The sequence below is a fragment of the Meriones unguiculatus genome, chromosome 1 (genome assembly GCF_030254825.1).
Source record: "Meriones unguiculatus strain TT.TT164.6M chromosome 1, Bangor_MerUng_6.1, whole genome shotgun sequence".
Taxonomy (NCBI): domain Eukaryota; kingdom Metazoa; phylum Chordata; class Mammalia; order Rodentia; family Muridae; genus Meriones; species Meriones unguiculatus.
Window position 1 is genome coordinate 54,484,709 of NC_083349.1, and position 13,078 is coordinate 54,497,786.

The window sequence follows — 13,078 nt, forward strand, 5'->3', positions numbered from 1 at the left end:
GATAGCACCTTCAACAAATAGTGCTGGTCTAACTGGATATCTACATGTAGAAAAATGCAAATAGGTCAATACTTATAACCCCACACAAACTAAAGTCCAAGTGGATCAAAGACCTCAACATAAAACCAGACACCCTAAACCTGTTAGAAGAAAAAGTGGGGAAGAGCCTAGAACTCATTGGCACAGGAGACAACTCCCTGAACAGAACACCAACAGCACAGGCTCCAAGAGCAACAATCAATAAATGAGACCTCATGACACTGAAAGTCTTCTGTAAAAGAAAGGACGCTGTCATCAGAACAAAATGACACTCTACAGACTGGGAAAAAAAATCTTCACCAATCCTATATCTGACAGAGGGCTAATATCCAGATTATATAAAAAACTCAAGAAGTTAAGGAGCAACAAATCAAGCAATCCAATTAAAAATGGGATACAGAGGTAAACAGAATTTTCAGTGTTGAATTCTGGTAGAAATAATAACATTCGTATAGTGAACATTCTATGCACTCCTCTGTTTATTGTAGCACTTCTCAGGCATGCAAATGACTGAAGTGTGCACCTTCTGATGAGTGGATTAAAAAAAAAAGACATGATCCATGTATATGGAAGAGATTTTTTTGTCATTCAAATGTAATTTCACTTATGGCGTAAATGGAAGTAGTAATTGTGTTAAGTGAAATAAGCCAGACACGGAAGAAAAACACCGCATTTGGGTACCCATGTGGAATAGATATTTTCACAGTTGACCCCAAAGAAATCTAGAGTAGATTAATGGTTACCAGTAGTTATGGAGCAGAGAGGGAACAATGTGGAAATGATTCATAGCAAATTTTAGTATTATATGAAACAAGTTTTAATGTGTTTGATGGTATATATAGTTCTAAAAACAAGAAAGGTCATTCAGTGCTTGTACAAAAAATATTAAATGTTTAGGGATATAGTTATATTTAATCTGATTTTATTTTAAATACATTTTCAGAAATTATTTCTTTTACTTTTTCAGGATATAATTGAATCATTTGCCCCTTCCTTTTACTCCTTCCGATGTCTCACATATACTGCTTCTTTCCCCTTTTAAATTCCTATTATATTTAAAATTAATTGTTGTTATGTATACATATGTATAAATATGTTTACACATATACTCCTAATACACAAATACAATCTGCTCAGTTTATGAAGTGATGCATGTATGTATGTTTACAAGCAACATTATATATTTTTTAAAGATTTGTTTTATTTATTTTTGTTCTGTGTCTGTGTTTGTATGTGCACTTCTGAGCAGATGTCTGAAGAGGTCCAAAGATAATGTTGGAAGTCTGTAGCTGCAGTTGTAGGATTCTGTGAGTTTCCAAGTGTAGGAGTTGAAACCTCATTGCAGCCCTCTATAAGAGCAGTAAGTACTCTTAACTACCTACTGACTGCTCCTGTCCCAAATTTTTACACATTTCATAAAATTAAATTAAGTAAAACATTCTATTTTGTTTTAAATATATTGAAGTCTTAGTGTCATATCCTTTAGTAAAAAAACTAATTGTACAAAGTGTATTTCAATATAATTTTACAAAGAACCACATTTTATACCATTTTCATCTGTGCATAAATTACATAGCCTGCATGAGTATATGCCTGCTATTTTGTCTTTATGGTACAATTTTTAGTACAATGTTATGCTTTTTTCTCTTTCTCCTTTATACCATTTGAAGGGAGAGTCCCTTATGTAGGTGTTGGTTCTGGGAACAGTGGTAGTCTGCTTGTATTTCTTTTATTCTCCATATTTTCTGGAAAGCCCAGCTTTCCTTTTCACACCATCAGTTCCCAAGGCCCACCAAAAGCCATTCATGGTCACCGGAAATTGTTTAAGTCTACCTTTGTTTGCATCTTGTAGATGGGTTCAGTGTTGCTACTGTACCATCTTGAGATTTTTATCTAAATATTTTAATGTTATGTTCGCTAGCATTAAATACGAAGAAAAGTCTCTATTTTTTCTCCATTTATCCATCCCTCCAATCATTTAGCAAACTAATTACAATGCAGTGGTATAGAAAAATATTTCATGTCTTTGCAAATTTAACAAATTAAAAGGTACAAAAACCACAGTCACAACATTTACCCAAATTTTATTGAAAGTGAAAGTACACATACACCATACAATGGAACACACAAAGGAACCAACTTCCTGCATGGGTAGGGGAAATGGAATTGGTTTCAGAGTCAGCCTGAAGGGTCTGGGTTCTTATATGCTTGGGGCATGAGATGGATCATAGTTTTCTAAATTGTAATAGGCTGGTTTAGGTTATAGAATTTGGACAAAGACAGAAAAGCTAAATACTTTTACCAAAAAAGCATGACACTGAGAGATTGGAAAGTCTTTCCAAACTGTTCTGCAGAGGGGAAAGAGCCTGCTGAGTCTTTGTCTTGGTGAAGAACTTAGAAAGCCATCTTTCTTTCTTTCTTTCTTTCTTTCTTTCTTTCTTTCTTTCTTTCTTTCTTTCTTTCTTTCTTTCTTTCCTTCCTTCCTTCCTTCCTTCCTTCCTTCCTTCCTTCCTTCTTTCTTTCTTTCTTTCTTTCTTCTTCTTCTTCCTCTCTCTCTCTCTCTCTCTCTCTCTCTCTCTCTCTCTCTCTTTCTTTTGAGTTTCTGGAGACAGGGTTTCTCTGTGTAGCCTTGGCTGTCCTGGACTTGCTTTGTAAACCAGGCTGGCCTCAAACTCAAAGCAACCCACCTGCCTCTGCTTGCTTCTCTGAGTGCTGGGATTAAGGTTGTGTGCCACCATGCCCAGCTGAAGCCCATGTTCTTTAAAAAAATTTTTTTTAAATATTAGTTACAGTTTATTAACTTTGTATTCCGGCTGTATCCCGCTCCCTCATTCCCTCCCAATCCCATCCTCCCTCCCTCATCTCCTCCCTGCCCCTTTCCAAGTCCACTGATAGGGAGGACCTCCTTCCTCCCCTTTCATCTGATCCCTTTCATCAGGTATCTTCAGGATCGGCTGCAAAGTCCTCCTCTGTGAAGCCCATATTCTTAAGTGAAAGTGCATCCATCTACTTTAGGTCTTTTTACTCTTTCTTCCTGCCTTTTGGGGAGCTGCGTTACTGTGATAGTCCTTTATTGATATGTATTCTTTAGATACACTCTTATTTGTAGGAAAAAGGATTTTTATAGGAGAGGAACAATTTTCATGGTTACCACACAAACACATCTTCAATTGCCTTTCCTGCGCAATGATTTATTGTCTTTAATGTGGTTATTTTTATTAATAACGATGAATTATATTATTACTGTAAAAATAAAACTGGAAAAGATGTTCAAAATATGAGGTTGTGAAGTTCAGTATCACCTAGCCCTGTGTGTGTAGTTTTCTTTTTTCCTTTTTTTTTCCTTGTGTTTGTGTGTTTTAAATAAAAGCATTATAATTCTGGTCAGTTTTCAAATTTTCTTTTCTCTCTCTCTCTCTTTTTAAATACAGTCTCATGCTATTCAGGATGCACTTAAACTCTATGCAGCTGAACATGATCTTAAATTTCACATCTTCCTGCTTCTCTCTCCAGAGAGCCAGGATTCCATGTATGTCCCATCATACTCCAAATAACTGTCCTTCTTTTGTTTATAAGGCAGGTAAAATGGATTAAGATAATGTTCCAAGGTGTCTTTGTTTTTTCATGTTTTACTATGTATAAAGTAAGAGGAAGAGATGGGAGACTCTTTAACTGGGTGTCACCAATCATTATTTCAGGTTTGGATTTAAATGAAAAAAAAAATGATGTTCAAAAGGGAAATATAGGCTCATCCCTTGAGAAGATTCCACATCGATAGGACTCCCTTACCCTTGCTGATGTCACCATGAACATGGGGCTTGCGAATGCCTTTTATGAAATATACTTTTTTCTCCAGTGGCTAGATGTGATTTTTAAAATTATTTTTTTTATTAGTTACAGTTTTAATGATCCCACAAAATCACTAAGATGTTTAAGAATTTCTTCCCAAATCTTGGATCCATTTCCTATGAAAGAAGTTGGTGGCAGGGTTGTTACATGATTTAGTTGAATTCATTCAGCTAAATTCATATACAATCTTATGAATGACTTAAATTTTTATTAGAATGACTTTGAGGAAACAAAAATAAAAACAAAAACTTTTTTGTATATTCTTAATAAAAAGTATTTTTGATGTTTGGTCCCAGTTTCAATCTTTCATTTTTAGGCACAACACAGGTAAGAAAGAAATTGAGTCTTGGTAATAGGCGCAGTCAACATAATGATCAGTACACTCACCATGAAGGGGAGGTCATAGAATGTCCCCTGTACTCAGTGTTATCTAGTGTGAAAGGAGGCAGAGAATACAATAAAACTTTAATGAAGAAATACAAGGTGTAGATTCACAAGAAAGATTTTCTTTTACGTGGATACAAAGGCTTATTAAAAACTTTTTTTTTACTGATTTTTTTGTCATCATGCACCCCAAACTCACTCATATCCACATCCCTTCATATATGCCCTCTGCCCATGCAACCTTCTTCCCAGAAGAAAAAAAAATAGGAAGAAAACAAAAGCAAAGCAAAAATAAAATAAAGCCTAAAAGTAATCCTGTTGTGGACATTGTAGTGAGTCACAGCGTGCCCCGCAGTACACCCCTTTGTCCCCACATCTTGCCAATGTTCATTGCAACCAGTCATTGATCTGACTCAAGGCCTCTGGCATCTGTTTCACTATCAATACTGGATCTTTACCAGGATTCTTCTCGGGTATCTATTGTTGCCTTGTGTTGTGGCGATCCTGCAGCTTTGGACCTGTAGCACCTGCCCTTTCCAGTACTCCAGCATTTCACAGATGGGATAGACGTTGGGGTGGGCCAACTCAAGGCCCTGGATCTGGGATGTGTGGTAGCCAGCTGTCCTGCACTCATGCCATCAGAGTACACTCTCTGGCGTTGCTCCAGAATCACCCAATGCCACAGCCAGCAAGGGGGCAGGGTCACCTTTCCTAAACTCATGCCCTCGGGGCTGACTCACACCAAGGCCACCAGAGCAAAGGCTCATTTTTTTATTGTCAGTATTTGTGGTTCAATCTATAGGTATATACATTCCAAACTTCAAACAAATTATCATTTAATTTTCTCCAACAACCATAAAGTTTATGTTGAGAGAAAAGAGAGAAAAATAAAGAAAAGCAAAACTGAAATAATGTTAAAGGAGAAGAACATCATTGGACAACCCCATCTAACTTGACTTTAGGGTCTGTTATAGAGCTAAAAGCGATTAAGACAGTGTGATGTTAGTAAAACTGCATTAAAACGGATGAAGAAATAGAAAAACAAAAATACATTCACAGAAATAAACATCTGACCTTTGACCAGGAAGCAAAGGCAATTAAGAGATAGCAAGAAATATTGCTACAATGAATGGAAGTTCATGTGCAAAAAGATGACTGTAGCAGTAACCATTATACCCTTCAAAGGCGTTAGCTTGGACTAGTTCAAGAGCAATAGGTACACATGCTTACTTGCTTACTTCTAGGTTCTCCATTCTTTCCATAGGGCTGTTTTTAAAAATTTTTATTTTTTTATTAACCCCCCCAACACCATACTGCTTTGCTTTCTAACTTTGCAGTATACCTTTAGTTTATGTAATTCTTTGTAATTTTTGCTTCAGTTTGCTTTGAATATTTGGAGTTTTGTTTGTGATTTCAGATAAATTGTTAAATTCTTTTTTTTCTAATTCTGGGAATAAGTTATGGGTAATTTTTTTTTTGTTAAGTCTCAGGTTGTTCCTATATCCAGGAATGTACTCACGCTGAACTACAGAGGGGTTTCTGATGGTTAGATAAAGCCTTGTGAAACAGGTGTTCTGTCCCCGGGATGAGTCTGTGCCTCAGCCACTTGTCCTTCTTATAATCCATGTAGTTTGTTTAGCTTGCCTTCACTTGCCTCTTTTACTATGTTCTATCTATTGCTTTCTCCATTCTTCTCTCCCCCTCTCCTGTTTTCTAGCCCTGCACATATCCAGTCTACCTTTTCTCTCTGCTCTAGACTCTTCTAGATGCCTCTAGTTATTTTCTCTCTCTTATTCACAACAAAGTCTCTGCTGTTAATGGAGCAGTCACATTGGTAGCTTCTTTACTGGACCCCCTCACAATTTTGATATGAATTTCTCTGAATTGTAAAGCCTATTTGGATATGAACAATTTTAATGACTTATTTGTTTTAATTTTATGTGCACAGGTGTTTACCCATGTGTCTGTGTGACACAGTATGTCTGCGTGCTGCTGGTGTTAGATCCCACGGAATTGGAGCTGCAGACAGTTATAAGCCACCATGCGGGTGCTGGGAATTGAACCTAGGTCCTCTGGAAGAACAACCAGTGTTCTTAACTACTAAGGCACCTCTCCAGCGCAAGATATGGACATCAAAAAAAATATTGCTCAATCCCTTTGAACACAGAATATGCTTTCATTTCTCTTTCCTTCTTCAATGTATTTCATAAGGTTTTTATAATATCAATCATAGTAATATTTATGTAATGGCATTGTCTGGTATTTTGTATTTGACTGTTAATTATTTTGCCCCATTGAGGTCTGCTTGCTAGCTTTTATGATCAGATACTCACTACTCCAAAATGACATTTGTAATCTTTGCTTCATATTATCCTTGATTGGCTGAATACATACCTACACACCTGGGCAGGGCAGAAGTGAGATAGGCATGGTGAAAGTTCATGGACTTGGAGGAGACAAGGATCATGGGAAAGGAGGGAGACAGAGACAGGTAGAGGAGAAAGAAGGAGCAGAGTTGCCATAGGATAGGTAAAGAACCACTTGGGTGGGAGGAGGAACTCTGAAGATCAGTATGAAGAGAAGCAGCCTACATGGAAAACACGTGCAAGTATTTATGGAGATACTGAATGGAAAGTAGCTCAGAGAAGAATGATTAAAGCAAATGGCAAAGGATGTGTGGCTGAGAGGTAACAAGGAAGATTAGGGTGTAATATCTGCCCGCTCCAGATGAGAACAAGGCTTATTTGTTTGTTTGTTTGTTTGTTTGTTTTTTGTTCTTAAAGATTTATTTATTTATTATGTATACAATATTCTGCCTGCATGTACACCTGCACTATAGATGGTTGTGAGACACCATGTGGTTGCTGGGAATTGAATTCAGAACCTCTGGAAGAGCAGCCAGTGCTCTTAACCTGTGAGCCATCTCCCCAGCCCGAAACAAGGCTTATTTAAATACAAACAGGTCTCTCTGTCTTTTATTGATATGGTAGTAGGTCAATAATAACTGCAGTAATAATTATAGGCATTAATAATAAACATTATTAACGATTTATGTTTTCTACAACGTATTTATCTTCTATTTTTCAATTGATTTCCAAGTATGTTTCTTATTCCACTGCATTATGAGTTGTTCATTCATTAATTTCAGATTTAAATTTTGGATTAACTGTTTTGAGTTATGTTTTGTCTTCAAGTTATTTCTGATTCTGTCATTCTACTGAAGAAGACACAAGCCTCATCCAGGTAGAAGGTAGGAAAAAGAGAAGCATCCCTGAAGAAAGAAAATTACTGCTGTTTAAACAGTAACTGAGGTGAATTCATGCAGAATAAGACATAGCTTTTCCTTGAGAGTTTAGGGCTCAGTAAAGGGTGAAGGCTGGAAATCATTTAGCCCATCTATGCTAGAATATTTTTAGGTCTTGTGCTGGTGACCACAGGTGCTGTGAGTTCTAGCCATACCATGAGTGTACTAGGCCCTACCATGTCCCGAAGGCAGCTTTTCTCTCCATTCTCTGGATCTTACATTCTGACTTCTAAGATGCTCCTTTCCTAAGATATGAAGGAGGGGTTGACATAGATGTCTTATTTAAGGCTAAGCACCCTGTCTCTGCATTGACTGATGCTCCCTGCAAAAGAAAGCTTCTCTGACCAAGGCTGAAACTCTTCCAAACCTATTCCTGCGGATGTATCCACTGGTTAGATTCCTCGGCTTCAGTGGAAGGCCTCATGACCATGCACAAATGGGCAACACTAAGCGGATTTGGTGGGTTTTATACACAAAAAATAAACTCTTGAAATTGGGAGGATGACTTCTTTAGGAGGATAAGACGAAATTAGAGGGGGAAATGAAGGGTACTGTGATGCTATTTCACTATATATATATATATATATATATATATATATATATTCAAATAAAAATTCCAAAAAAATTCTATGTGAGTCAGGTAGCAAAGTCTTGCTTTTTCTCTGCTTTTCATAAAGATTTCAGCAAGATACAGACACAATCAAAGTTTTTAAATTAAAAATTCGATTTTTTTAATTAAAAAAATTGATTTGTGACTTTCATATCATGTACCCCAATGTTATTCATCACCCTGCCCCTTCATATCTACCTTCTGGCCTTGTAACCCCCTAGAGAAGACAAAACAAACAAACAAACAACAACAAAACTTATTTTGCTGTGGAAGCTGCACGTATACCATTTTGCTCAAACAGCTTACTTGTAAATGTTCATTACAATGACTCATTGGTCTGGTTTAAGGCATCTGGCTTCTGCCATAGTATAAATACTGGATCTCTCCCAGACACCTCTCAGATATCTTGGCATTGCTCTTTGTCATAGAAATTCTATAGGACTGGATCTGCAGGACTGGCCCCTTCATTTACTCCAGCAGCTAACAGATGGGGTAAATGTTGGGGTGGGCCAACCCAGAGCCCTGGATCTGAGCCTGGGTAGAAGATGAGTTGGTCAGGCCACCGGCTTTACTGTGCCCACACCACCAGGGCCAGCTCTACTTTGCTGCTCAGGCAAGGTTCGGCTGCCTGCTCTCCCTAGTGCTGCAGCCAGTGAGGGGCAAGGCCAGCTCTCCAACTCTCATGCCATCATCCCAGCTCAGCCACAGGTTGAGGGAAAGGTGGGCAAAGGGGAGTGTCAACCAAATTAGTAATGTCATTCACTCTTATGAACCTGTGCTATAAATATCATCTGGTTAATATTTTTATTTAATGGCAGTGGGAAGAAAAAGTATTGTGGTTCACAATCAATGAATATTACTGAATCCCATCAAAGTGAATGCCTTGCTAGAAAGAGAGGTTGGAAGACTGAATTGATATTGTTACTATTTTTCTCAAAGTTTATTCAACACAACACAATCTCCAACTTCACTGAGGTGGCTGACCACATCCATGACCAAAACAGCCTCTAAACTGGAATTCTATTGCTGAGCCAGCCCCAGCCCCAGCTTTCTTGTCAGCACAGGGGGCACAATGCTCCTTCTGTAGGTGTCTCTGTCTGCCTGCCCTCTAGTGAATCTTGCAGCTCATTCTCTCTCTGGACCTTTGGGCTGAGGCATACCAAAGTCAGGACAGCTGTGGCACAGGGTGGCAGGCACTGTCTCTGGAGGTAGGTGGAGATAATCTTGGAGATAGTGGCTACCCTGGTATAAGGTACCAATAGAAACGTATTCATGTAAACTGCTTCTTCATGTAGCCTTGGGACTCGAGAGACTGCCTGGCTTTCATGTGAATATATGAATGTTGGGCACATTCTTGTCTTCAAGCTCAAGTGTTTGGGAATGTGGCTATCTTTTGTGGCATCCATCACTCCTTCCTTAAAAAGGAGTTTATAGATGGCAATTTGGTTCTTCTTAGGCATCAACATCACAGTGGTTGCAGGGTCCAAGGTGGAGGCTCCTGATATTATTTTTGACTCAGCTCTACCATCAGAAGTCTGTGCGTCATTAACCAGAAGACTGAATATCTGAGTTTCTATTCATCAGTCTTAAAATGGGAATAGTTTTATTTTAGGAAATGGTAATTGAGAGAATCCTAAAGAATATTATATGTGTAAAAATTCCCCATTAATTTTCAGAATTCTCATTGACATTATTGTTAAAACATTCATATCTGGGTCTTGACAAGATTTAATATTTATTATTTAAAAAAAAAGCATAAGGTGAGGGCTTGAAAATAACTAAACCTATCACATCTAATAATGTCTTTACAAAATTCTGTTTTTGTTAAGCATTGTCATCAGTGATGTTGAAATTTATATCAGAGAGATTCTTAGATCTCTCCTCATACCCTATAAATCTTTCCTCTCAGTTATGTGTGAATATTGTGGTGGCTCTATGCTTTTGTCCAATGAATAATTTACTTTTTTCCACATTGTATTGACTGCTTTTCTTGGTGTGTCAGCAAATATCTGACAAGAAACAACCCAAGGAATGAGGCTTTATTTTGAGTTACAGTTTGAGAGAATAGTGTTCATTTTGAAGGGGAGGGCATTCAGATCCTTATATATCGGTAGAATAAGAAGTGTAGAGCAAACAGGGTGTAGGGTCAGGTAGAAAAACCTAAAGGCCAACCCACAGTTCTCTGCTTCTTTCAGGAAGTTTCTACCTCTAATTCTTCTTACAGAATTTTTAAACACTGTCACCAGCTATGGACTGAGGTTCAAACACATAAGCCTATGAAAGACCTTTCACATTCGAACCACATTTCCTACTGTGGTTCTCATGTGCTCACAGGTGTCTCAGAATTCAAAATGCATTCATTGCAATGTACACAATTCCCATAGATTTCAATATTACATACATACACTGTTCAATGGTCCAAAGTCTAAAATCCCTTCTGTGAGTCAAGGCAATCTGCTAATAGAAACTCTGCAAGATAAAAACCCAGTCACTTGCTTCTCATATGGGATGAAGTACATATTTCTACTCCAAAAGGGAAGAGAGGCAACAGAGAAAGGAAAGAGCAGAACAAAGCAAGAATGAAACCAGGTAGGGTATTTAAACCTCTGCAACTCAATATCCATTATCTGGGGCTCAGGATGGAATCAGTTAGGTTTTGTTAGCTGAGGGTAGCAACAATTCTCCATGTCTATTTTCTGTCCTGTATGTGACCACTCTCTTGACTCATCTACATGTCTATGTTTGGAGTCTTCTTCAATAAAGTCCCAAAGTCCTGGAATTTCCAGCAAGATGCTATACATGATTCACCTTCTTAGCTTTATGTAATGAATTCTTAGTAATTTAGTATACAGAGTTCCATCCTGACTACATTACTTGGTCTCAGAAATTATTTGGAGCCTTGGGGAGAGCCTCTATGACTCCCTAATTCTGTCTTTATGCCCATGACGCTTAGTATCATGTTGACAATGCCACCAGGTTCTACTGCCAGATCACCTCTTTAGGCTACATGTGAAATGGCCTCTGTGTTTTCTTGAGGTTCACCATGGGAAAATGCTTCAAAGTTAAGGCTTTTTGAGATGAAAACTGTTGTGGCATTCTCAGTTTAGGCTCTCTCCTTTCAAATGAATTTGTGTTCCCATAAGTTACAGCCTATTACAGGTGAAGTATTGTTGCCAAGGAAACTTTCTTTATTGTCTCAGTACAGAGCTCTTACATTCTGATTTGTGAGGTAATATTTTTCTCTAATTATATCTTTTCAGTACCTTCATCCATAAAGTACAGCGATGCTAAATTTACTTCCCATCCTCTCCCTGTAAAACTATATGTTTTTATATCGTTCTGTCTAATTTGATATTTTCTTCACTGCAGATCTGGATAAGAATTACCCTACCTACAAGAAGTACAGAGATAAAGAGGGAAAAAAGATTGAAGGAAAGTCCAACCAATAATTGGCCCAACCTGAGACCCATGGTTCAGAGCCAGCCACGGACACTATTAATGATACTCCGTTATGCTTGCAGACGAGAGTCTAACTTGCCTGTCATCTGGGATGCTCCAGCCAGCAGTGGATTGAGATAGATGCTGGGATTTGCAGCCAAGCATGGGTTGTCTCTGGGAGTCCTGTGGAAGTGTTGAGGGAAAGATGGAAGGACCTGGAGGGGACAGAAACTGCACAAGAAGACCAACAGAGATAACCTCCAGTCCCATGGGGGTTTTCAGAGACTGAGACATCAACTAAGAAGCATGCATGATCTGGACCTAGGTCCCCTGCACACATATGGCTGATGGGCAGCTTCGTCGTCATATGGGACATTTGGCAAGTGTGGAGGGGTTCTGTCTCTAACATGGACTCTATTGTCTGCTTTTGGATTGCTTTCTCCTGGAAGGCCTGCCTTGCCTGTTCTCAGGGGATGAAGATATGCTCATGTGCTGGGGAAGGTTGATGTGGGTGAAGGGGAGTCCCCTTTTCTGGAGGGAAAGGGAGAGAAAAAAGGAGGAATGAGGGGAAAGGATGACTGGAAGAGAGGAAGGAGAGGGCACCCTTGGGATGTAAAGTAAATAAACTGAAATTAAAAAAGAAAAAAAAAAAAGAAAAGAAAATGAGCTGAACACATCACTCTTTGTCCCCTGACTATGAGTGTAAGGTGCCCAGCTCCTGCTGTTGACTTTGCCACCGTGGAAGACTGTATAATTGAACTGTGAGCCCAAACAAAGTTTTTATACCTTAAAAAAAATAAAAAAGTGATCAGCAAACATGCCACAACTAAAATGCCACCCTGTCTTGACTTTTCCTCTCCTAAACCAATTAGATTATTGTGTCTGAATACAGACTTACTCACATTCTCATGACATAGGCAGCATGTAGCCAGATTCTTTGCCCAAAGTAACCATGAATGGCCTCTAGATCAGTTTCTTAGAGTAGTTGTTTACCATCATAAACCTTGTGAAATAGTCTTCCACCACCCACATTCTCTCAGCATTCCAGTCCTCCAGACTCCTACCCAAATGCCCCATTAAGCTCTGTTCATAGCACTCTAAACATTCTTAGCTCTGGTCCCCAAACTCTTGCACAATCTTCCAGCAGACCAATCCCAAAACTTAGGTTAGGTATATCAGAATGGCACCACTTTCTGTATAAACTTTCTGTATTGGCTACTTTTCTAGTTTCTGTGACCAAATATCTGACAGGAAGCAATTTGAGGGTGGAAGAGTTTACTTTGGCTCACAGAATGAGGTGTTACATCTAACTTTGGCTCACAGAATGAGGTGTTACATCTAACTATGTAGGGACAGGCATGGGGAAAGGTGAAGCCTAATGGTAGCAGTGTCTAACTGGGACAACTCTACCCTTCACATTTTGTTAGAACAGAAAGCAGAGAGCAATAGGAAGT

At 38.6% G+C, this 13,078-nt stretch overlaps 1 pseudogene; it reads right to left on the bottom strand.

Annotated features, from left to right (window-relative positions):
• Positions 1 to 9,153: 9,153 nt before the first annotated feature.
• LOC110540045 (small ribosomal subunit protein eS10-like) lies at positions 9,154 to 9,652 on the bottom strand (annotated as a pseudogene).
• Between the last annotated feature and the right edge of the window lie 3,426 nt (positions 9,653 to 13,078).